Source organism: Gouania willdenowi, chromosome 21 (assembly GCF_900634775.1).
Source record: "Gouania willdenowi chromosome 21, fGouWil2.1, whole genome shotgun sequence".
Classification (NCBI taxonomy): domain Eukaryota; kingdom Metazoa; phylum Chordata; class Actinopteri; order Blenniiformes; family Gobiesocidae; genus Gouania; species Gouania willdenowi.
Genome location: NC_041064.1, coordinates 4,970,054 through 4,995,363, shown reverse-complemented (window position 1 = coordinate 4,995,363; position 25,310 = coordinate 4,970,054). Strand labels below are relative to the sequence as shown.

The following is a 25,310-nucleotide window of genomic DNA, read 5'->3' as shown; positions in this document are numbered from 1 at the left end:
GTATCATGAACAACCTCATAGGTACCAATAAAAATGTGTCAACAAGGATAGGGAAGGCAAGAGCAGCAAACCTCATGTTGAAGAACATCAGGGCATCGAAAGAGCTCGAAATAAAAAAGCTTAGCATTTTTGCATCCAATGTGAAGTCGCGAACGACCAAGAAGTGACAGAACAAAATCCAGACGCCTGCCAACATCACATGGCTCTTATCTGGAACCCACAGGGGAAAGGAGAAGAGGCCGCCTGAGGAATAGTTGGAGAAGGGATCTAGAAAGTGAGCTTCAGGGATTAGAATTGAGCTGGTCATAATCGGATAAGTTGGAGGAAACTGGTTGATGGCCTATGCCCCACGGGGCGCGACGGGCCTAAGTGAGTATAGGTAAGTATGTAATACAGACCAAAGTTCAGTCACTAACTAATCAAATGCCTTCGCCTGACTGGTTCATGACCATGACACCAGAATCCTGGTTTTCATTCATGAATGGACTCTCTCGAAGCCCCTGGAGAAAAAAAATGTGTGTAAACGACCTCTTCTGAAGAATCAGAGAGGAAAAGGAAAACCTTAAACCATCCATCAGAGGACGACTGAACGAAGGGTAAATGTTAATCGTCCCTCCCACCGGTCTCACTATATTACAGAAATTCTGACCCTATAAAAGTAATTCTACAGACCACCGCCAAGTCATCTCAGTGTCAACTTTAAAATCAAATGGTGGGATTACTTTTTTTGTGTGTGCAAAAACTACTAAACCTTGGACAGAGATTGGGCACTGAATGCAAACTCTCCATAGACAAATGCATAGAAGTGTTTTTACTTCATTCTTACTGTTGCTTCTAGTGTTTGCCTGTATAAACTCCGCCAAAGTGACTTCCCAAAACCTTTCTGGTGTTTTCACTGAAAGTCGTGGCAAAACAGTAGTGGATGTTTATTTTGTAATGTAGATGGATAGATCCAAATCTGGCCAAAATTGAATGACTCGTGGAGTGAGATGATATGACGGGGAATACTGGGAACAAACGACAATAAAAATGGATTCGGGCCAATCACTGTCCTCCTGGTCTGTGTTGTATATGTCATACTAACAAACTACTCATGCCAAGTTTGACGTTAAAATTAGTATGTAGTGCGTTAGCATTAGATAGTAAAGAAATGCCCACATGTATACTATATGGGGACATTTTTTAAGTATGCACGGTGGGCGCACTAGTCATACTGAACCGCCCCCATGATGCATTGCGAGCAGAACGTAAAATGGACCGGCTTCAAGCTAAAAATCAAACATTCCTAAATCAAAACAAAAGAATCTCTTCTTGTCTTCCATTAGTTTTTTTTTTGTTTTTTTTTTAACACTTTTGTAAATAGGGCTCTTGTTTTGAAGTTAACCAGAAGTTTTGTCAGTAGCACAATGGAGGGTCTCCGAAAATCTCTGAAATATTGGCATTAAATGTGTTTCTGTGAGGTTTTTGGATGAAATATGTTGATATTCTACTTGGTCACTTAAAATGATTTCAGAACTTTCAAAGGTGGAGAATCAACAGAGATATTTAGCCTCAGTGTGATTCAGGTTTTTGTCGTAGGTTCCAAATGCATCTTGGGAAACTTTTAAGTATACTTCAGTGGAAATGCTCATCATCCTAATCCTACTTATAGTGTATCGTAGACAGTATATAGTACGGAGTGTGCCATTGTCTGACCAAGAAATCACAGTAAGAATGACGTAAAAACACTTCTATGCATCCGTCTATGGGACTCAACATCCCACAATGCAATGCACCAAACTTTTCCAACAATGTCAGTAATAAAGTGTTTATGGTGGAGATGAAACATTTTTGAGCGACAATTTCTAACTTTTACATCTTTCTTTGAGCAAAGTTTTGATAAGATAAGAGAATGTTTTAGGCTTGTTTACGCCACAAGGCCCTAATTCACCACTTCAGTATAATCTCTGAAAAACATCCTGAATATGAATTTACCAATGTCGTGAATTGGTGTTCCACATCTTTTCTATCCCCTCCACCATGATGGAGGAACTCTCAAAAGACGACAATGAGTCTTCTTGTGTTAATCGATCTGTTGCATCGCTCAACAACATCCTCGTTGTTCAGTTGAGTGGGATAAGGTCTCATGAATGCTTTTAAACCTGTCAACAGTTTTTACTCTGCCTGGTACATTCATTGTGCTATACGGTTTGTATATCAGATGCTAAATGTGTCCTCAAGGATCAATTCCATTTGTTTTCTCAAGTTTAAACTCTCGATTCACTTGAAAACTTTTCAAAACGGCCACAAATTGCCCCCATTTTCCACCTCTGCCATCAGCCGTGTGTCTCTGTAGGTTTTCTGAATGACTCCAAACATCTCATTATGCTGCTAAAAAACCACTTTGAAACACAAAGGGACGCCACTGACATCAAACAAGGTGGAGGGCAACACTGGTCATGAGTTTCCTCTGTCATTCTCCCCTGGATCATGTTTTGTCTCTCTTGCTGAATGTGGGAAAAAAAAAACAAAACATAATAAAAACAAAACGATCAATATCTCCTCACTTGGCCAGCGGAGAGTGTTCTGAAGCTGTCGTTGTAAATCCAGACCTCTGAGGTTGTGCTTTGTAATCTGGGCCTGAGAGGATAGTATGTGTGTGTGTGTGTGTGTGTGTGTGTGTGTGTGTGTGTGTGTGTGTGTGTGTGTGTGTGTGTGTGTGTGTGTGTGTGTGTGTGTGTGTGTGTGTGTGTGTGTGTGTGTGTGTGTGTGTGTGTGCGTGTGTGTGTGTGTGTGTGGTTGCATCGAGTGCAGTAGGAATGAGCGATGTGGGAATAGAACCTGTTTTAAATAAAACACCCAGAAAAAATAAGTCAAGAAACAAACAATACATGTAATTTTCTAAACTTCCCTCTTCCAAGGACTTGTACCAGCCCACAGCCCAGTGGTTGGGGACCGTGGACCTACACAACCCCCCCTTGGACAACCAATGCTGCTGCATCTGCACTGTGTAATCTGACACTTTTCTCTGAGACCAATCGCTGACTTTCTAAAAGCAATTTGAGCTGCAGTAACTCATCTGTAGGGTCACACAAACCTGTCTTTGCTCCCCAAATGCATCAATGATCCTTGGGGGGGGGCTTTCTGCTTGTTCACCACTTTCCCTTCACCTGTAATGGATACAGGCCATTGCAGGAACACTGATGAGCACTAGATTATAAAGTGCTCTCAATCATTCATCTGGTTTCCGCTTGCTTTAACTGTGAGAGAATTAGGGTATTTAAGATATCTTTTGTTATTTTAAATCTTAACATGAAGTTATGGAAGTGACCAGTTAGTAAAACTCATCACAGCTTACACATCTCATCCACAAAAAAAAGCTGAACAAAATGAGAAAAACTGCCGAGATGTGACGAACTGTACTCTGGTGGGTCGTTTTGTGCTTTTATTTTGAAAGGGTTTTATTGATTACGTACTCTTCTATATAACGCCTATAAAGCTTTTAATGTCTTCAGCACAACTTTTATTTACTATATTTGACCATTTGTGATAACTGTTGATAATCTTGATAAGAATAGATTTTGTAAGTTTCTTTATTATTGTTTTGCGTTGCCCTAATATGTTAAATAACATCTTTTCTGTTTTGTATACAAAAACAGCTACCTTATATTTTTAATTTTCCATTTTTTGCTTATTGATTGATGCGTTTTTGAGTTAACAGACGTTAATTAAATTCTACAAATTACAACAATAGTCATCTCGAAGCGCTATCAAAATATAAAATTCTTTAAAAAACATGCATTGGCAACAGTGGGGAGAAAAAATAACTCCTTTTAGCATTAATACATGCAAGTCATTTGCTTCTTTTTATAAACGTCTTTAATAAATTATCTGAAAAATTCAGTTAGCAGGAGAAAGTAAAAAAAATACAGAAAAAACATGAAATATTGTGTAAATTACCATTACCAAAGACTTCTGTTGTACATCTCTCAGTCCTCCTATACACACAAATTCAATTAAACTCCACAATATTTGGAGAATTGTAATTTTCCCATGACTATCACATGACTGTAGTCATTTTAAAAGTCAAATTGTTCAAGGGACTTAATTTTGCGGAAATTATTTCTTATAATTTCCCTAAATTAAATTAGAAAATTGTCACTTAGAGAAAACGCTGCAGGGACTGAAATCTGACACTTATTGCTTGGATATTGTCATATGTCGCAGTTTCAACATGGGAATATTATTGTTGAAATTTCTTGTTTTCCCGGCTAAAATCTGCGTCCCACTTAAGATTAAAGTACTTTATATTTGGCGTCTGAATTAAAATGACTGACACCCATAAATATTGACATTACTCAACCATATTACGTGTTTAAATAACGGTCGGTGCGCTGCATTAAAACAATATCTCAAAATATCGACGGGATGGAAAGGAGTTACGCTGATTTTGATGCATTTTTCATCAGCCTTTTCCACATTTCTGTCTGCTTTGGGGATAACACAAGCACCCAACTGCCAAATACGTTTGGAAATCCATCACCAACGCAGTGCGCGTAAGATCTGAGAGAAGGTTCCTCTTCATGGGTGTTGTCATTTTTCAACTCAGTCCCACAGAGATGATGCTACGATCAACTCATTTTGAAGAGTAATCTATCTAAAGTGGTCACATTTGTATACGTGCAAACGTGGAGAATGCAAAAATCTACAGAGGTATAATATGGAAACCCAGCAGATGTGATGGCACTGGCAGCCGATTACAGGTGTGAAAACATCCCATCACCGCATGATGTTCATTATCCACACATTCATTATCTCTGCTGCTTCACTATATCCCCACGTCGGGAAAAATATATATATACAGTCATGATGATGAATGAAAATCATCAACTTAGAGACTGGAGCTGAAATTACAAAGGACTGGAGTGCATCTGTGCAGTTTCATCATCGTCTTAGAAATAAATGCATTCATGCCTTCCATACATAATGTGGGATTATACGCTAATCAGATGTAGCTATTTGACCTTCTGCCTACCATTGTGTTGGGTGCCATTTGCAGCCCCATTGGGCATTAAACAGCAGGGAATGTGAGTTCCACTCGTATATTCTGAGTTGCCACCAGCGATTAGAACGATTTATTACCTCCACCAAGTAAATATCATTTATTTTTTGTATTCTTTGTTATATTATGTTTACACAGCACTATATTTGCTCTCTATATTTCTTTTCTGCTGGTTCCGAGGTGCACATTTTGTTTCTATGGAAGATAAAAAAAACAAATGAATAATATCACCACCGTTTGTTTATTAGCAGGATTATGTATAAAACAGGTTTTGATGAAATATTATCCAAAAATAGACTTTAGACCAGGGGTGTCAAATTCCTTTTAGTTCAGCAGTTTGATCTCAAGAAAATTAGCAATTTCAACCTTGATGTGCCATATAAATATTGACAATATTCAAGAAATAAAAAAACATATCACTAGCTGCAGGATCTTCACTTCTATTTCCTTCATTTTGAGACCAATCTTTATTTAATTTGGGAAAACCGTGTGTAATAATTTGAGGAAAATTGCAGGAATTTGGGAAAATTGAGAACTCCTTTTAACGGTTTATGATTAAAAATTATTGCCATAGAGGTGCATTTGAAGGGGTTATGGCAGGGGTCTGCAACCTGCGGCTCTGGAGCCTAATTTGGCTCTTTGACTCTTATGCAATGGTTCCCTATAGCTTTAAAAAAAAAAAAAATAGTTTGTTTGTTACAGAGGCTATTAATGATTAATGACAAAATCAAGATATAACACTTTGTTAACCTAAAATAAATCACGTTGTGCAAAGACTCAGCACATTTCTATTTCACCCCCTGCAACATCTACAGACCATCAACTTTCCTGCTCTTGTGGCTAACCTTAAGTTTTAAATCCCTGGTAAGATAATTAAACCAACAAAACACTATTCTGGAAGAAAATAGAGATTTTAATTGTGTGGGAACTAGGGATGTAACAATTAATCGTAAGGCAGTTACAAATCGATTCATAGGTATCACGGTTGATATCAATTTTCTGAAAATTGAATCGCAGTACTTTTTTTAACCATCCACAAGTGTAGGCGGTGGGCGGAGTCTGCTAATACTTTCTTTCTGGCCGCCATCTGCTCTTAAATATGTTAATAAATGATTCCTTACACCTTTAGCACCGAAATAATATTTGTAATATTACTTGAATATCTGTAAAAGTCACGTTTTTCAATTAGCTCTGTCTGCTAGCATAGCTTCTCTTCTTCACTGCAAGATATCTGCATGCCAACCGACCACTGGGTTACCAGCGCCCTCTGCTGGCCCAAACAAATATGACGTAAATCAGTGTCATCACTGTTTTTTTTTTTTTTTTTTAAAGTCCAATTGTTAAGGCACAAAATAAATTTTCAGTTGCACTTTTAAAAGAAAAAGAACTATTATGCAGTTTTGCATTGTTTATTATAGAACCAGAATTTAAATTAATAGGCTTCATTTTCATTTGTATTATTCCTTTATTTATTTCATTCAAGATTTATTTTTAGTTAAATTGCATTATTTTGAATAGTTTACCAAGGAATTCTTTTGAGAATGAAAAATAAAAGGAAAATAGTACAGTATTTTCTAGTTTTTTTCCCAAAAAAAAAATTTGTCTAGAGTCCCATTTTGTAAAATAAATTGTGAGAGAATCGTATCGTGAACCCAGTATCGTGAATCGGGCAGGTTAAATATGCATGTTTTATGTGTGGCAAGAAATGAGTAATTAGCATGTGTTGATCACATGTAGCCTTTTTGTAGCCTTTCAAATAAAAAAAGAATCTTCTTTATATAACATTGTGTTCATGTAAACTGAGATGTGTAAGAATTTGAAGATGCAAGACTCTGTTTTATTTCTTGATGTCAAATTATTTAATTTTATTATAAACTGTTTTTAAGTTTCCATTTACATGATCAATATAAATCAAGTCAAATTAAATCAAACATTAATCTATATAATTTTGACTTTATAGAATTTAATTCACTGTATTGTCTTCATTGAGAAGGTTTTTTTTTAATCCAGGTGAGATGAGGTTAAATGGTTCCTTTGAGAGTAAAGGTTGCAGACCCCTGGGTTATGGTCTCTATAACTGAATTAGTTGATATCACACAATGATTCTTGTTTTCTCCATTAATTTCCGCTTTCTCTTGTGGGCCAAATCAGATGCTCTAAACGGCCAGATTTGGCCCCCTGGCCTTAAGTTTGACAAATGCTTTAGACCAGTGGTTCACCATTGTTTTTGTTCTGTGTACCCTTTTGCAATTTTGTCAAATCATCTTCGTATCATTAGTAGTACCCTCTCCATAATTTCATGTGCTTTTTCATTTGCAGAACAGCATGCTCTCCTGAACCCCCAACTGTGTCTAGAACATTGGTTTCCTAAGGCTTACTCTCCAAATTAAAAACAATGAGTGAAATTTGTAGTGGAATTTATTTTGAAAAAATACCAATGCAACTTTTGTGTGATTACTTCAATAGTAAGTTAATATGGTCTTCTTTGTAAAATGGACCTAATTATCGTCTCTTATTGTCAAAAGTGTAATAAAATGGCCTGTACAGCATTAAATAATCCTGTTTCAATAAATTACAAGAACATATAGTATTTTTTTTATTCAGCAATTTTACTGTTAGTTTGTGGTGAATGCGTCCAAAAAATATCTTTAAAAGGAACGTATCCAGATTATTTTTAAATTAGTTGAATTATTCCAAGTTACCCCAGCAATGTCTTCTTGTACCCCCAGGGGTACACGTACCCCTGTTTGGGAACCACTGCTTTAGAACATGGAAGATTCCATTAAATATTGATTCTGGATCAGTTTGAAAAAATCAAAATAGTTTTCTCATTATTGATGAAAATCTTAAAATTGATATCTCTGTTCGTAATGACCAATCTTTATGAAATCTGACCCAGTTATGTCAAGTTGGTTCTTCAATTACCCCAGTGAGTTTAATCTGGATTGAATCCAGATTTCTAATTTCATCTGGATTTTTTTTTTTTTTTTTAAGGAAAACATAAAAATGGACTTACTGTATGATTATTAATGGAGACATTTCTTTCAAGCCTTTAAAGTGTGAATAATGAATAATACCATGATCAGAATCACTGATCCATATACTGTAACTGACTAGATGATATTTGGCTGAGGTTTGCACGCTCTGTGTGTTCTTGTTTTTAGTTCTTTTAATTTTGTGGCTAATTTAACCTGTGACTTGTGAAGCGGTAATAAGTCACGTTAGTATTCAAAGTGTCAAGTACACAAGAACTGAAAAATAAATCAACACAATGTTTGACGTGTCAATATCACCGCTATGCTAGTAGGTGTTGTGGTTTTATCCGACGCTCCCTCCTCTTCTCCATGGTGGCCTTGATCTTATTAGTGAACTGTGTGTGTGTGCGCGTGCGTGAAATATGATAAAGAGTTTTCCCTTCGACGACGTGAACATGAAAAAGGCAGTGGGAAGAAGTTTAAACACTTCCCGTTTTGAGATGAAGCACCTGTGAACTGTTTGATAATTAATTCACACATAACGAGGCTGAACAAAGGGAAAAGGAAGAGGCAGCGTCTGGTGAATCCACTAAGGTAATTAACATCCCTCCCTCAACCTGTAACACTGCAGCTTCCTCCAAATAATTGCCTCTAGCCCCCACTGAGGCTCTGCAGTCCTGCCTGTTTACTCAAACTACGCTGAGGCTGACGGAGCTATATTTAGACTCGGACTTGTTTTCAAAGATTTACTTCAAAACTTTTAAATGAAACTTTTGAAGAACAAAAGATACAGTGTCCAGATCAATAGGGCTCTCTGGATACTTAGAGACTTTTTATTTGGTCGGTCCAAAGCTGAATAAAAAAAAAAAAAAAAAAAAAAAACTTTGTTACTAAAGTATTTGGAAACATTTCCATCAACTTTTAGCTTGAACCAGACATAGGCAACTGGTGAATCTGTCCATCATTCGTTTTTCATTATGTAACAAAAACATGAAAAACGAAAAAAAACACTCGTTATTTGATATTTGTTTCCAAAACCAAAATGAAAAAATGGAAAACGCCTTGTTTTTCAAATCCAAGCTCTTGCTTCGGTACAGAAAACGAAAAACGGAAAACGACACCGATTTGCCAAAGTACGTGACCCGGAAGTGTACTCTCATTCGACGCTAACGGCTATGCTAACGGCAGTTCGGCATGACAACATCGCTGCGTCCAACTGTGCATCTGAAACGTGTCCTTTTGGCTTTAGCTGGTGTTGGGCACAGAACCTCCTCACAGACATTTCGGAGGATTCAGAGACTCCTAAGTGTTGCAGAGATAAAGATATCTCGGAATGTGTAACGCTTCACTTCTGGGTCACGTACTTTGGCAAATTGGTAATGGAGAAAACAAATAAAGGTGTTCGTTTTCGTTTTCCGTTTTCCGTTTCGTTTACCGAAGCAAAAGAGCTTGAATTTGAAAAACAAGGCATTTTCCATTTTTTCATTTTGGTTTTGGAAACAAATATCAAATAATTAGTGTTTTTTTCTTCACTTTTCATGTTTTTGTTACATAATGAAAAACGAATGATACACAGATTCTGGTGGCCCAGGGTCCACATGCGGCCCTCAGTCTAATTTTGTGCCTCATCACACAAAAAGACAGAAAAATGACAAGAAAAGAAAAGAAAAATGTAACACAAAAACAAAATTCACCATATTGACAAGAAAATTTACGAAATGAATTTAAAAACAAAATGTGTGTTTACAAGCTTGTTTTAATGCTCAGATTGGTATTTCTTCTAAATGCTGACATGAATGTTGCACATAATTTCCATTAGATTTTAGAGGGGATCCGAATCAATATACTGATTCTGGATCAGTTTGGAAAAAATCCCTATCTCTCATTGGTGAAATTTCAAAAATTCATATCTTGGATTGAAATTAACCGATCTTTATGACATTTGACAGTTATGTCGGGTTCAGATTCTGATTGTGCATTAGAAAAATTATAATTATTATTTAAAAAAAATAATAATAATAGGAGTGTCCATACATTTGAACCTAGTATATAGTTATTCAGAAATGACTTAGTGTGAATGATCGTGGTACCATGATCAGGATCATTAGCTGTGTTTCCATTGCAGTTTTTTGGAAAATTAAAGCGATACTTCTAAAATTTTGACAAAGTATAATTGTGGGTGTTTTCTCGGAGAGAAGTGGTCATGTGACCAGGTATGTCACGTCCTGTGACATTGTATTGTGTAAAACGTGTTTCCATTGAGCTTTTGCGATACATTTCAATATTGAAACATGTGAAAAACCCCATGAAAGCATAAAAACGTTCAAAATTCAGGTGTTTCCATTACCAGTTTTTTGAGCTAAGTAGATTTTGCACATTTCCAAGGATCCAGATAACTGCCAATATCTAGAAAAGAGGAGATTTGGTGCTTGTTGGAGGTTTGCATTGTTTGAAACTCACTCAGAGTTGGCCTTAAAGGGTTAAAACCAGCTGGCAGTCACCACAGGGATCTGTATGTAAATACCTGCTAGACTTTAATGGATATTTATGCTTCATACTTCAATTCCCTTCAGCCTTATACCAGTGAGAATGAATAGTCAAGGTCAGCAGCTGATAACACTCTTAACCCCGAGGCTGACCTCGTGACGGCTTGGTTCACTGGTGGGACCCGACTGTGGTGGAGCCAATTTGTCATGTTCCCAATGTAACCAGCAATTACCCCCGCATCCTTAAAGGCATCATGTATCACTGACTCCCACTAACCATCTACGCTGCTCACAAATCCCAGTTGATCCAAAACAGGCCAAATATAGCCTGCATATTACCGTCCGACCTTAGAAACCAAATTTATTTTACAGAAAACGAGCAATGAAGGATTAGAGAAAATAAAATTGGGTTTTTTGCATGTAAATCATCACTAAATCGTATTCATTTGTACTACTACTGCAGAATTTAGCTTTTGAAAGATGATTGGTTTCTACACAGAGGGCTAATGCTGAATATTCAACATCTGGGAGAAATAACACTTTTCTAATCCCCCTCTGCTTTTTTTGCACCTCACAACATGCTCCATACATCACCTTCACATGGGAGTTTAAAGTGGGCCAGCCTGTGTTTCCCCCTTTGCTCAGTGGAAACCACCAGTGACATTCATCATTGTACTGTAAGACAACTACCCCCAAACAATGATACTTTGATAAAGATTTACCCCATTCTGAAACATTTAAGGACTTTGAGATACATTTAAGGTTCAGGTGGAACAACTATTTATTATTAACAGTGACTCTTAAACCAGAAATTTATTTCTGCATGAGTTGTTTAAATGTGTAGGTAGTGGCTATATCATCTAATAGGTTTCAATATAGTTTTTTTGTTGAATTCACTCAAGAAATTGACTGAATTGTAACCTGGAACCCATTGAGGCAGATAAAAGTATTTTTGAATATTGTACAGCATTGTGTAGCTCACAGCCGCAGAATGTAACTAAACCCTAAAATCTTCAAAAACATCCAACAAAGAAGAGGTACATGATCAACGTGGATAACAGAGTGTAGAAACATGTTAGTGTGTGGCGAAAAATTGTGGAAACAGAAGATTGAACTTGAAGTAAATGTCTTTTCTTTTTTAAATTTACCATCTTTCAGTTTTAAAAACAATTGGAAGAGCAGATTGCTTTTCTACAAACTATATTATAGATAGTTTGGTCTTGACAACAATACAATGTGAGACAAAAACTTGCCCAAGACTAGAATGCACCAAGAAAATGACAAGACCAAGACCTTTGGGAGTCAAGACCAAGATGATAAAAATCTTTTTTTTTAAAAACATTTGACAGACAAAAACAAATAAAGCCTTGCAAAAAATAAAACATTGTATGTATTTAAAAGCCACTGATAAGTCCAGAATATCTGAAAATTAAGATGTTTATTTTTCAAGTGAATTGAAGAATAACAGATCAGTGCTGGTCTCGACAAATTTTTAAAAATATATTTTTTAAGAAACCATTCCATTTCTGGCTATTTGCTGACGATGCGGGTGAATAGGTATTTTTCCTTCTTAAGATGTTTGAGAAACAACACAATCTAAGAATGTATAAAAGCGCAATTTAAATTAACATTTAAAAAAAAAAATCTATTTTGTTTTTATTAATAAAAAAATCTGTATATCACTTATCTTAATTATGGTTCTCATTTTAAGATGTAATAGATTTAATAAATTGCAGGAGTTTGTGGGCCATCTGTTGGGGAAAATGTGCAATATTAATCAACGTTTTTATCTGATACTTCGTATTAACTTACATCTGCAGTTACCTTTACCAGGAGTTGAAAGTAACAGATTTCAAGTACTCGCGTTACTGTAATTAAGTTGCTTTTATGGGTACTTGTACTTTTTTGACTATATTTCTAAATCAGTCATTTTACTTGTACTTACAGTAAGTACGATTTAAAAGAAGTAATTTGTTACATTTCTACAGCCAAACGTTACCAAGTAAAGTATTATATTTTGTTTTATAATGATCAACGGACATTGTGAAACTACAAAAAAATGAAATGACCAGACAATCAAATGCATCACATAACAGCCGGCCAATCAGATTAAAGTAACTTGTAACTTTTACTTTGAGTAATATTTATTTGAGCTACTTTTTAATTGTACTTGAGTATTTTATGTATGACTTACTTGTACTTGAGTACAATTTCAATCAAGTAACTTGAGTAGGATATATCAGCGCTCTTTAACTTCTCTCCTGCTACTCGACGAAGGCGGTCTCATTTTTCCTTACTCCCTCTCTCCCACCTGTATCTGTCCTTGCTGCTGCTGCTTTTGTTTTGTCTGGTCTTGTGACTCTAATAGGAGCCTCTTTGCATCTATTCCAAAACCGGAATTATGGAATTGATCAGTTGGTCTCAATGCAATCGATCAAATTTTTTCGACAAAAAGATCGGGCAGTAGTGAGCCCGCGTGTCCAAGCGGGACGTTTGTGGTTGGATATGCACTGGACCCTTGAAACAAGTGGCGAGTTGTGTGTCTGCTGTTGATTCTTTCCGTGAAAGACGTAGAGGACAGCTACATGATTGGAACTATGGTAGCAGGTATGCTGCTGATTGGAGCTGGCAGCCTTCAGAAATTAGAAATCAGAATTCCTTTATTAATCCCGGGGGGAAATTGCAGGGGGAATTTTCTGACCTATCGCAAAGTCCGTATTACGCTGGCAACTGTTTTGGGAAGGCTGCTAGTGATTTCTGAAGGATGGGACAGGGCTCTCAACACTCAGACTCATGTGATGAATGAACTCAAATGCTGCTTTTGGATCGTTTACGTGGAATTGAAACCGACTTGGAGAAGTTGGGTGCCCGGCTTCCATGTTACGGCCACCTTATTGGATTAATGCAGAGAGACCCAGCACAGAAAGCTATTTGAGATTGACCTAACCTGAATGGAAAACACATTGCTTATCTTCCTTTTGGCTCCCATAGCCAGCTATCCAAGGCTGTCTCATCTTATCACCAGCAAGTGGTGCAGACAGCGGCTTCATTCATTAATGAATTCATTCATTCATTCACCTTTACTTTTAAATCTTGCAAGGTATCCGGTGTTCTTTTTCTATTAACGTATAGTAATATGCAATGAATTTGCCTGTGCTGATTGATTTCCTTTTCTAATGCAGATAAGTTAGAAAATACATGATGAGGGTCATGTTCCTAAAAGAAGAAAGGAGTTTGTGGCTTTGTAATTGTTGTACTCCTGTATTTAAGTGCAATCTTAATTGTTTCGTAATGTTAAGGTTTGTGGGAATTCCCTGGGGGAAAAAAAAAACACAATAAAAACACTTAACATCGCACTTGCCTTTAAACTTTCCTAATGAGCGAATTAAGAGTCTGAACTCCTGCCCTGACACCAATTTATTCCCGTTTCATCATAACCAAGTATACGATATGACAACGTCCTTGTGTACCTTCATCAGGCTGTGCCAGCGGGCCCCCCTGCGATGGGCCGTGTCGTCTCCATACTGTTGTCATGCCTCGCTGTGAGCCAACATTTCCATCCAGACAGACAGTGATTCCAATCTGGACCACAGGAGGAGAATCGCCCTCAGGCGAGACACACCATGGCAAAATGTGCAGCAACAGCCTTTACACAATGTGTTCTGTTAGTGCTGCAAAATACTAATGACACTGGACCGGCAGACGCCAATTGTGACCAGTATGTGCTGGGCTGTGGTTGATTAGTTTCCCCTCAGGTGTCAAAAGGCCAAACTACACTGTAGTCCTAACATTAATGAGTGGAAATAAACTGACAACCTCTGATCTTCATGAAATCAAATCATATCTGAACATTTGTTGCATTTTGTATAAAAAAAAATATGATTAACTTACTTAAAGTTTTTACTGAATCAATGACAGAATATCTAAATCTTTAACAGTCAGCATTATATTTAGTGTTGTTGACAACACTTATTTCATGTAATTATCACTTAGCTTAGCTTAAAGCTCTCATATCATGCTATTTTTCACCCATCTCCATTTGTTTTAAGAATTCCAAAAACATAGTATTTGAGGTTTATTTTCTCAAACTCGCCTGTTTTCCAGAGTTTTAGCCTGTGAAAAGTCACTTTCTGACCAACTCTACACAAACAGGCTGATTTGCATCCTACTTATGCATATTCATGAGTGGGCGTGTCTATTGATGGGACACTGACTTCCTCCTCCCCGCACAGTGACGTATGGTCAGAGGACGCCCCGCCCTCCTCCCACCCACTCCGCTTATGCTTCTTTATAAACAGGAGACAGAGCGTGGGGGCGGGGCGTTCGCCGGTACATACATAAACTGTTGAAAATACATACATAGCACTGCACGAAGGACGCTGAAATGCTCACCACAGAGAGCTTCCTGGAGGCGTGGCTTCTCCAGCTCAGTGCCGCGCCAAATTCAGCATCAAAGTGGGAACGCGTCATGAAATTGGAGCGAGGTGTTTGTGTTCACCCTGCAGTAAGAAAGGAGCAAATCACCCTCTAACTAACGATTGATGGAATCAATGAAAAAACACTTTGACCATGTGTATGAAGCACAAATAGAACTTTATGAGGTTTAAAGCACAGAAAAGTCCATTCAGCGTAACATAGGCCCTTTAAAACTTGTATTAGGTACATTTAAGGTCAACAAGGTGACTAAGGGAATTTATAATATTTCATAATCAAAAATATGATCTCCATGTTAAATGTAAATGTTAAATAATAAATCTAAATCCATATGGGAAATCTGAATGTTACACTTAAATATAATGGTAAATCTAAATGTTACATCTAGATCTAAATTTAAATGTCAAATTTCAATGTTAAATCTAAATGTCACAGGTGAAACTAAATATTTAGCTAATATGCAATGTTAGATTTAACATTTAGATTTAGAATCAACATATAACATGCTCTTTTGCAGAAGTGAAAATAACGTACCACGTTACTGTAATTGAGTTGCTTTTTCAGGCTACCTGTACTTTTTTTAAAGTATATTTCTAAATCGGTAATTTTACTTGTACTTATTTATGTTTTAAAAGAAGTAAAGTACATTTCTGAACCAAACCATTACTGTGTAAATGATTAATTTTGGCAGACATTGTGAAACTACAAAAATCAAATGCATAGATGGACTTTCATTTACTTTCCACAAAGGCATATGAATAAAATAAAAGGTTAGTCAAAATTAACAATTCTTTTAAAAATGAAATAACACCAGATTTATTCAAAATACCAAAATTATCAGGCTCTGAGTATAGCTACATTTATGAACTCTAAAACTGAGAAAATAACCAGCATTCAATGCTGTTATGGTGCCGTGCATTACGTTTAATCTGTGTGTAAAACAGAAATAAATGTGTTTTATGAGTTTGTCACACCACAGAAACACGTGTCATTGACCACTGAGCCAAATTTGAATGATGAAAAAAATTGCTAAGTATATAAAAGTAAGTCTCAAAATCATGGAAAAACAAGCACTTCTCTCTGCTCTGAAACGCTGAGGGAATGTCAGTTAGAGGCGCTGAACCACGCCCACGCGCAGGAAGGACGCCGCCTCCGTGTACTGTGTCTATGGGAGAGAGCAGTGTGAAAGCTGCTCCAGCGTCGACAGTGCTTCTCCCATTGGTTTTCCAAAAGTACTTGGATCGGGCCAAACGAGGTGTCAGCTGAAAGGTCTGCTCCGCTCAAGTCCGAATATGTGCATCCCTCACGGCTAGAGGTGAAAAACAAAATTGTGTCTGAATATGAGGTTTGCTTTCGGCTAAGGGCCGGATTGCGCCCGTTGGAGGCCGCAGAAGTTTGGTGTGCTTCAGCAGCAGTGTTGGGTTTATGCTAATGTTGGCATTACGTAAGGCGGCTATGATTTCTGACCCGCCCATTAAATCCTGAACACAGGAATTTGAAACACAGTTTGTAAATCCTAGCTCCACAATTAAATTATAAATGGTTGAATGGCTTTTTACATGTTTTAAGGAAATACATTTATGACCTATTTCATGTGTTTAGAAGAAAATGTCAGAATTTGCTTTACACGGTCTTTAAGCTCCAATATGACACTTACTTTATATACTCATATACTCAAGTTCATACTTGAGATGTTTACTGTACGCAAGGGATCCGTGGCAAGGTTTATTACCAAAAATAACTGCAGGGGGTGAAAGTAACTATTAACTTTGAGTATTATTTAATTGAGCTACGCTTTACTTGTACTTGAATATTCTATGTATGACTTACTTGTACTTGAGGACAATTTCAATCAAGTAACAGTACTTCTACTCGAGCAGGATACATTAGTACATCAGTTACATGTTACAGGGACAGGCCTCAACTTAGACATCCCATAAATATTGACCCCAGTTACTCCGAACAGGTTTAAAAGTTCATTGTTCAGGACGTGAAGAATCCCCGAGCTTCCTCCTGGCACTCAAAGAACGAGAGCAGGTATTTAAAGTCACTTCTTTGCAGAAGAAAACAACTGTGAAAGAGTATCCTTTAACATATTTGCATGGGGTTGCATCAGCGCTTGAGTGACACCAGCATTCTAAAACACACACAAAGTTGTCCATCTAAGGCAATGCAGCTTGGGAAATACTTCAAAATATATTCAGGTAGTGACATTTTGACATTAAGGACCTTCAGCGGAAAAATGCATAGAAAAAAAACGATAAACTCTACAAAGTCGTGAAAAACTAAATTAGTTTTCATTAGAGTCATGTGTTGTTGTCAATACATCCAAACAGAATTATTCGACGTGCACCAATTTGATGCAACACTGCAGTAATCAGGACTCATTGACATTCAGGAGGTTTGTTTTCTTCTATATCAGACATCATTGGCTCTGACAGTTCAAGCCTATTATTCTTCCAACAGATGACAGCTCATGACAGAAAAACTTCACTCCCCAACTTTAAAGTTCCTCCCCAGCACAAACATGTCTGCAGCTCCACCACTATCCAATAATAAACAAGCCTGTAACCAATCCTAACACGGTACATTAGCCTGAGTCTCAGACATCAAGACAGTCTCATTGGAGCCGAATGGGTCATTACCACTAAACGGCCATTACATGAAAACCATGGAGCTCTAACCAGTCATTTATGATCTGACATCGTCATTTTCTGTATAGTTTTCTTAGATTGTCCTGAATATATTACATTAGTTATGTTCAATGGATTTTAGTATTTGGGCATTTGGCAGATCCAAAGTTTTAGTGGATTAAGCCCAAAACAGGAAGAAAAATCATTTCCATTTTTGTTAACAGAATAAAAACTACTAACCGGGCAAGAGCCAGATTGATGTGTAGCCCCTCCCTCTAACTCGAGTTCTCCACATTGATCTGGGTCCGTGTCTGGCGAATCCTTTCAGAACCAGGGAGGAACATGAACAGAATGCTTGAAGCTGATTGGGCGAAGCACTTGTTCACCACAATTTGTTTTAGCCAATCACATGGCAGAGATGCTGCTATGAAATGGTGGATTCTTCTAAAACTGAGTTTATAGCAGGTTCCACACGTTCATCCTCCTGCGTCGACATCTTTCTGTTTTGATTCGGAGTTATGCTAATAGCGGTAGCCCAGCTAGTTCCTCTCGCCGCAACTGCGCATGCGCCAGTTTTGCTTTGACGCTTCTGCCTTCATCACACCTGGATATCCCGCCCTAAACCGCAACACTGCCTCATGATTGGTTCGAACCGGTTCGGTTCGCTTACGAGGGGTAAGGGCTGGAGCAGCACAAGATGGATTCTGGTGTTTGTGAACACCAGGAGAATCCATCTCGCAGGCAAGGTTCAAAAACTACAGCTGTACCTAAAAAGGACTAACTTCATAATACTTGATGAGTTTGCGACACCGCTCATGGTCTCCAGAAGAATGTTTTGTGGTTATGGCCAGAGCCGTAGAGAGAGAGAGAGAGTTGCAACAACTGTCACATGATTCATGGAAGACTGAATTTTGTCCCGGAAGTTAGTGGCGGGCAATTTGAATCGATTGATTCCTAGTGACATAACTGGGATTTTTGGTAATTTGTCATCAATAACCGCATTGATTGACAATATTTATACAGTACACCGTCATATGCATGTGTATATACAATATATGTTTATGTAGTTCCATAAATAGTTTTTTCCCTAATGTAAATTTGTATTAATTAGTGTAAACAGCTAACTTACCCGTTTTTTGACGTTAAGACCAACATTAATTTGGTTAAAAAATGTGGTGTTAATATGTATTATACACAGTATGTAATGCTTTGAATTGTGAGTCATTTTGTCTGTTTATGTGGTTTTTCCTTATTTTTATGTGTTTTTGGAGTTATTTTCTGTGTTTTTGTTGTTATTTAGTGAATTTCTTTGAGTCAAGTTGTCTGTGTATTTTATGGAGCTTAATAATTGATGTCATCATTTAAATTGTTCCATATTCCGATACCCTGAACTGAAATGCACCTCTCTTTTGTAACTGTTCTCAATTTTGTGTTTTGTTTAATATCTGTATTCCTCACCATAGAAGCTAGCTTATCTGCTTTGTTGACGTAGTTAAGGCCAACATTAATTTGGTTAAAAATGTGTTAATATGTATTGTATACAGTATGTATTGCTTTGAAATTTCTTTTAAAAAACACCACACGTTAGTTGGTTTAGATAGTTGAGTAAATTATGTCTGTTAACACATTATAAGATATGCACCTGACACAAAGTGGTCTGAGCAAATTCTTGCATGTTTTGAGGGAGTTTTTTTTATCTGTTTATCCATGCCAGCCATAACCTCCGTCTTCTCACATTCATGAACTCTAATGACAGGGATAATGTAAAATCCAAATTTAACTGAACCTCCAGCAGGGTTTGAACATCCATTGACCCAGCAGGAGACGACCATTTTCACTTCAGCTTCTTCTTCATGTTGTTTAATCATGGTCAAACTCATTCCTTTCTGCTGCCTAAAGTTTATCTCATTGCAGATTTCTCCGTTTAACTAACTCGTTGGCTGAGTTTAGCTGCTAATATCTGCTATAGTCACTAAATCCAGTCTATTGTGCACATGGTGGTGAGTTGTGAGTCTCTCGTTAGTGTGTGGAAGACGTGTGAGGTTGTCTGCTGACTTCACCTGTAATGTATTCCTGCTATTAGCTTGATAGATGTTTTTTACTGCAGCTTTATTCCATAGAAGGGCAGGATAAAGGTTAGCAATGGCGCTTCTCAGCTAAAAGACTTCCTCCGTTACGCGCGTGCTTTTGTACATCCATCTATCCCAGACATTGGCAACTGGCGGCCCGGGGGCCACATGTGGCACAATGCTTAATTTTATGTGGCCCCCCAAAGTAAATGTACAAAATCACAGAAAAATACACAAAACAAAAGAGCCAACCAGAAAATGCCAACTGAAGTATACAAAAAGACAATAAAAATAAATGAACCTGTGCTCGTTTAGCACAGACTTTCGAAAAAGGCCGATCGGATCCATACGTCTCCACGGAGACACTGTTCCAAAACGAAAACGGTTTTATATAACGGAAATATGTTGGTCAGTCAGTCTGTGTGTACACAATCGTACACTGATGACATCACTGTTGATGATATCATCAGTGCAGGAGTTCCACAGTGTGAATGGGAAAAAGAATGGGATATATCAATATATTTTTTTTTGGTAGCCGGAACATCAACATTTAATTTAATTTATTTTAAACAGCTGTTCCTTGACCCATTATCAACATTTCCTGAAAATTTCATCAAAATCCATTTATAACTTTTCAAGTAATCGTAAACACAAACACACACACAAACAAACTGACCAACATACTTCCATCCAAAAACCATTTTCGAAAGTAAAAATGATGCTGCAAACCCAATGCAGTAACAAACAAGCAAAACAACAGAAATACTCAAAAAATACTTAAAAATTTTTTTTAGAAAAATGCAAAATGGCAGCACAAATACACAATATGACTCCAAAAAATATATTTTACAAGAAAAATACACAACAGGACAACAGAAATGCACAAAATGCCTCACAACAAGCAAGAACAACAAACATACACAGAATGACAGAAAAACACATAAAATTACTATAAAAACTCTTTGTTCTTTCCTGTATTAATGCTCAATATTCCAAATGCAGACATGAATGTTAATAATGTGGCCTCGCTGTGATAAATGTTACCTCTGATCTATCCCGTCTGAAGTTAAACTAAAAATACTTGACTTCCACAAAGCTTGAAGAGCATTTAATTGTTGGCGACATTGCAACAGCAGACACTTTTTTTTTCCTTCACGAGATAATCATCTCCAATGATTGTACAATAAATGTTGATTTTTGTATTTTTTTTAAGGTAAACAAAAGTTAACAGCACCCTTCCAGGACTGTATATCCCAGAACAAATGAGCTCCTGAGCACACACCTGCTTCCTGTCATCTCCATCCCTACAATCAAAAGCAGCACAAACACAGATTTACCCACGTCCCAGATTCTAGAACTGTGCTGCTTAATGGGCGTCTGTTGCACATTTAAAGACTTCAAGCTTGTCGTCACATTCATACGCTTTCTGCTTTCATTCTTTCTTCCTCATTTCTGCTGAAAAGTGTTTTTTTTCTGGGAAATAAATCACAATGAGACAAAAAGTTACTTATTACATACAGTACATAATGTAAAAATAAAACTAAATGTATTCTAATTAGTTTTATTATGAGGGGAAAGCACATCCTAACATGCAATAGTCAGCAGCTTTTTTAGTTTGTTTACAGTAAAAATGTGTTAAACTCAACTATGGGCTGATTTTATTTATTTTTTATTCAGATTTGATTTTGAAACCACATAAAAAGCCTTTTTTAACATTTTGCCTGTTTAAGATTTCTCATTATTCTTACTTTGTTTATATGTAGGCCTTTGTGTCACAATGTCATTGCCTTCTTCTAAACGTTTATTGCATCTTTAATTTTTATAAAAAAGGAAAGATATTACATGCAATGTGTGACAGCACTTCAGCAGGCTATTTGTGTGAAATTTGCCTCGATTCAACAGCTGATTATGGAAGAACATCCGTTTTCAGATTTCAGATAGTCACAGTACACAATATTCTGTGGGTCTTTAAAATCAGTCAAAACGCTCTAAAATGGCCGACACTGAATGAGTTAATAAAAGTTTGCAAGGAGGCGGGTGTCAACTTTTCTGCACTCGCATCGCGGAACATAAGGTCACATTGATATATGTCTATGGGTCAGGTAAGAGCCAAAATCATATTTACCCGTTTGTTGTTGTTGTGAAGCGTGGCCTTGTTTCCGTGCACGGTTCCGCATTCACTTTGATTGACAGACTCAAAAACACTAAGTCAAAGCCTATTGGCTGGGCGCACTCGGCGATCGTTTCCATTTGTATAAGGGTCTATAGGACGAAGGAGGGACTTAAATACATTAATTGACATGAATGACTACCGACAGTAGACCATAGTAAAGGACTAGTTAGGTATTTTTATGAATTTAAAAAGAATCATATAAATACTGTGAAACTCCGGCTATCAGCTTTAATGATTCCCTTCTACAGATAATTTAGAGATTCAACATTATGTTACAGATGATTTCAGAGAGGAAAAAGAAACTTCACTAAATAAATGTAAATACTAATGTTCCTTGCAGAGTTAATTTTTTGTGGTTGGTTTTTACAGCCAACCTTGAATCCCAGAATAAAACTTGATCTCCTTATATAACCAGGAAAACTTTTAGGTACAAAGCGAATTGACTAATTCAAACCAATCTATAACTGCCTTAATATGCAGCTCACACACACTCAGGTGTTTTATTATTCATGCACTGTGCTCACTTATCTCTCCAAAAGAACTTTATTGGAAAAGAAAACCGCCACGTTTGTATAGCCTGTAATTTCCTGTTGAGAACAAGGCTGCACGTCACTGTTTGACTTTCTAATTTTGAATTAATCTTCAGGGTTGTATTTACCAAAAGCAGAAGAAAAGTGGCCATCCCTGAGCAGTTCTGATAGGGCGAGACACAGAATTAGGAAGTGTGAGTGCGGTCCCGTACACACACACACACACAGCCCTATCTGCCCTCCCCAAAGCCCTGCAGCACAATTTAATGCCATATCAGTGCAGACCAGTGCAGGATGTGATCTGACTGACATGAAAAGGTTGGTGGAGAAAGTCTTCCAAGAAGAAAAAAAGCAAAACTTTGGAGCTTTACGACACTTAAATAAGAGAAACATCTTGATTTGTATCCATGATCGATGGAAAAAGGAAGTTTTTCTGAACATTTTCGATTACGCCACAGTTCGTAACCAAATCTCCTCCAGCTAGATTTTCCTAGAAGAGCAACGCCTCACATCACATCACATCAGTCGTCGTCCCCCGCCCCCCCCGGGTGCCTCCTCCGGCGTCTCCTCAGGACTTGAGTTGCCGTAAGTTCACCCCTGGGACGTGAGCCTGTGAGCTGTGCCCTGATGTAACCAGAAGCCATAACGCTGCATTGATTACCACTAACTTAGCGTTGCCCTAAATAAAATATCACCTGAAAGCTAATGTCAAAGTGAAAACCACTGATTGGCTTTTAACTTAAAGATGTATAATTTTTGTATTGTATTACTACCTCTGCCAAAGAGGTACTATTTCCACTGGCATTTAATTATTTATTTATTGTGTTTAAGACAGATTACGGCAAAAATACTTCACAGATTTTGACAATTTAAACCAAAGATATTAGGAATGTATCAAAATTTTGTAACATAAAAACACCAAAAGAAAACTCAAAGACTCACAAAATAAAATCCAGCAAAAGTTTCAAAAACTCGATGACATTTTTTCCTCTGGCTTGCTGTAGTAGCTCAGATGCTGCAGTGTTGCGTGTAGTGATGTAACAGCTAACGAGCCAACACCATGGTCAGCGCACGCTTGTCTGGAACAGACCGACGTGTCCTTCGAGCGGCCGTATTTCAACATGTCTGAGCACTAAAGCCTCTTCTAAGCAGAGATTGAGACGCAGCATGGAGTGAGAACAGGGCTCTCAGGCCTGATTTATGTTCTGTCACATCTACACATGCATCATATGTTGTATTGTGAGCCCTGAATCCTATTTCATATTGTATCACGAGTTGATAGACCTTAGGCCACAAACAATTTCATTACATTTTGAAGGGGGTTCCACATACTGATTCTGGATCTTTCTGCCAAATTTTCAAATATTCATATCTCGAATCATAATTGATCTTTATGAAATTTGACTCAATTGCTTTGGGTTGGTCCCTCAATCACCCCACCAAGTAATTCATCACAATTTTTCAATAAAACATAGGGTGTCCGTCCATACAAGGGCCGGCCTTCCCGACAGGCAACACAGGCGGCCGCCTAGGGCGCCATCTGCTGGAGGGGTGCCAAATTGCACCGACCCCCAAATCATAATTTAAAAAGGTATAATAAATGTGAAACACACTCATTGTACATGTTTTCTCTTAAATTAATATTAATATAAAAAATCTGAAACCAGCTGATCTTCTGGCCATATTCATATTTATTTCATTTTCATTCTTGTTCGATTCTATATCATTCTATTGTGTTATTTGCACATTGTGTTTTTTGGTTTTAAGATTTGTGCGACTGACTAGTAACAGTATAGACTTAAAAAAAAACGAAAAACTATTGCATTCATTTATCTGGGGAGGGGGGACGTTAAAGTCCACTCTGCCTAGGGAATCAAATGACTTAAAGCCGGCCCTGGTTCATACACTTGGACCTACTGTGTGGTTATTAATGAGGATAAAAGTTTCTTCCAAGCATTTGAAGTGTGAATAACTGATCCAGTCACTGCCAACATCTGGCAAAAAGGAGTTTTGGTGCAGGTCTGCGCTCTCCGAGGGCTCTTATTATTTTTAAATTGAACTCCGAGCATCAGTGAAGCAGTTGTAGTGCTTCTCAAATGGCTGATCCCCTTAAGTCTTAAGTGTCATTTCCATTTAGAGGAACAAAAAAACAAACAAGAGCTCATCAGAGAAGAGCTTTGTGGCCTCGGGTATTATTTACAGCCTCACTGTTGACCCATCCCACCTCCTCTATGTCTTCCATATAATTATGATCGTGTCAAACAGTGACCATTCTTGGACCCACAGGCTGTAATTGAAACTCCACACACTGTACTTTACACTGACCTCATGTCAAAGACTTTCAATATTCGCGAATGGTAAAATAGCCCCAAAGTTGGGGTCCAAAATAAAAATTAAGTTGCATGAAGAAAAAATGTTTTATATCCTAAGAAAGAGTAACATTTATGCTATAAATTAAAACAGATCAGATTTTTTTCTTGCATTCTCACATGAAGTTTTGGGCCAATGAATTTCAAGAGCGTGTCACCCAACAACCAATGCATATATGTGACTAATCAATAGTCATGTGAACAGTCTATGTTCATAGCTCTAAGCTGATCAAATTACAGGGAGCTGAGGCATATGTTAAGTTGTTTACTGAAGGTCCAAACATGTTCCAGACCTGAACCACGACAAACTTTTTTCCAATTTTGAGGAGCTGTTATGTCCACCAGGTAGGATGTATAGCAGGTATTTATGAATATTCTGAGTGAGTAGGTGGAGCTGTATTATTATACCAAATTTCAGTTTTCTATGTGATGTAGTTTTTGATATCGAAAGCTGAAAATGGAAGAAAAATAAGGATGCGCAAAAACCGACATGCTCTCCTTACTAATTGGACTTATCTCAAAAAGTATTAATCTGATCAAACTAAAAACTACAGTTTGCCTATTGAATAATGAAGAACAATTGGTAATAAAACAAAAAAC

At 37.3% G+C, this 25,310-nt stretch overlaps 1 protein-coding gene across 1 annotated transcript in view; it reads right to left on the bottom strand.

The window, feature by feature from the left end:
• The window catches only part of LOC114455080 (DNA ligase 1-like), a 53,565-nt gene that overhangs the window by 7,008 nt on the left and 21,247 nt on the right, over window positions 1-25,310 (bottom strand). The window lies entirely within an intron of this gene.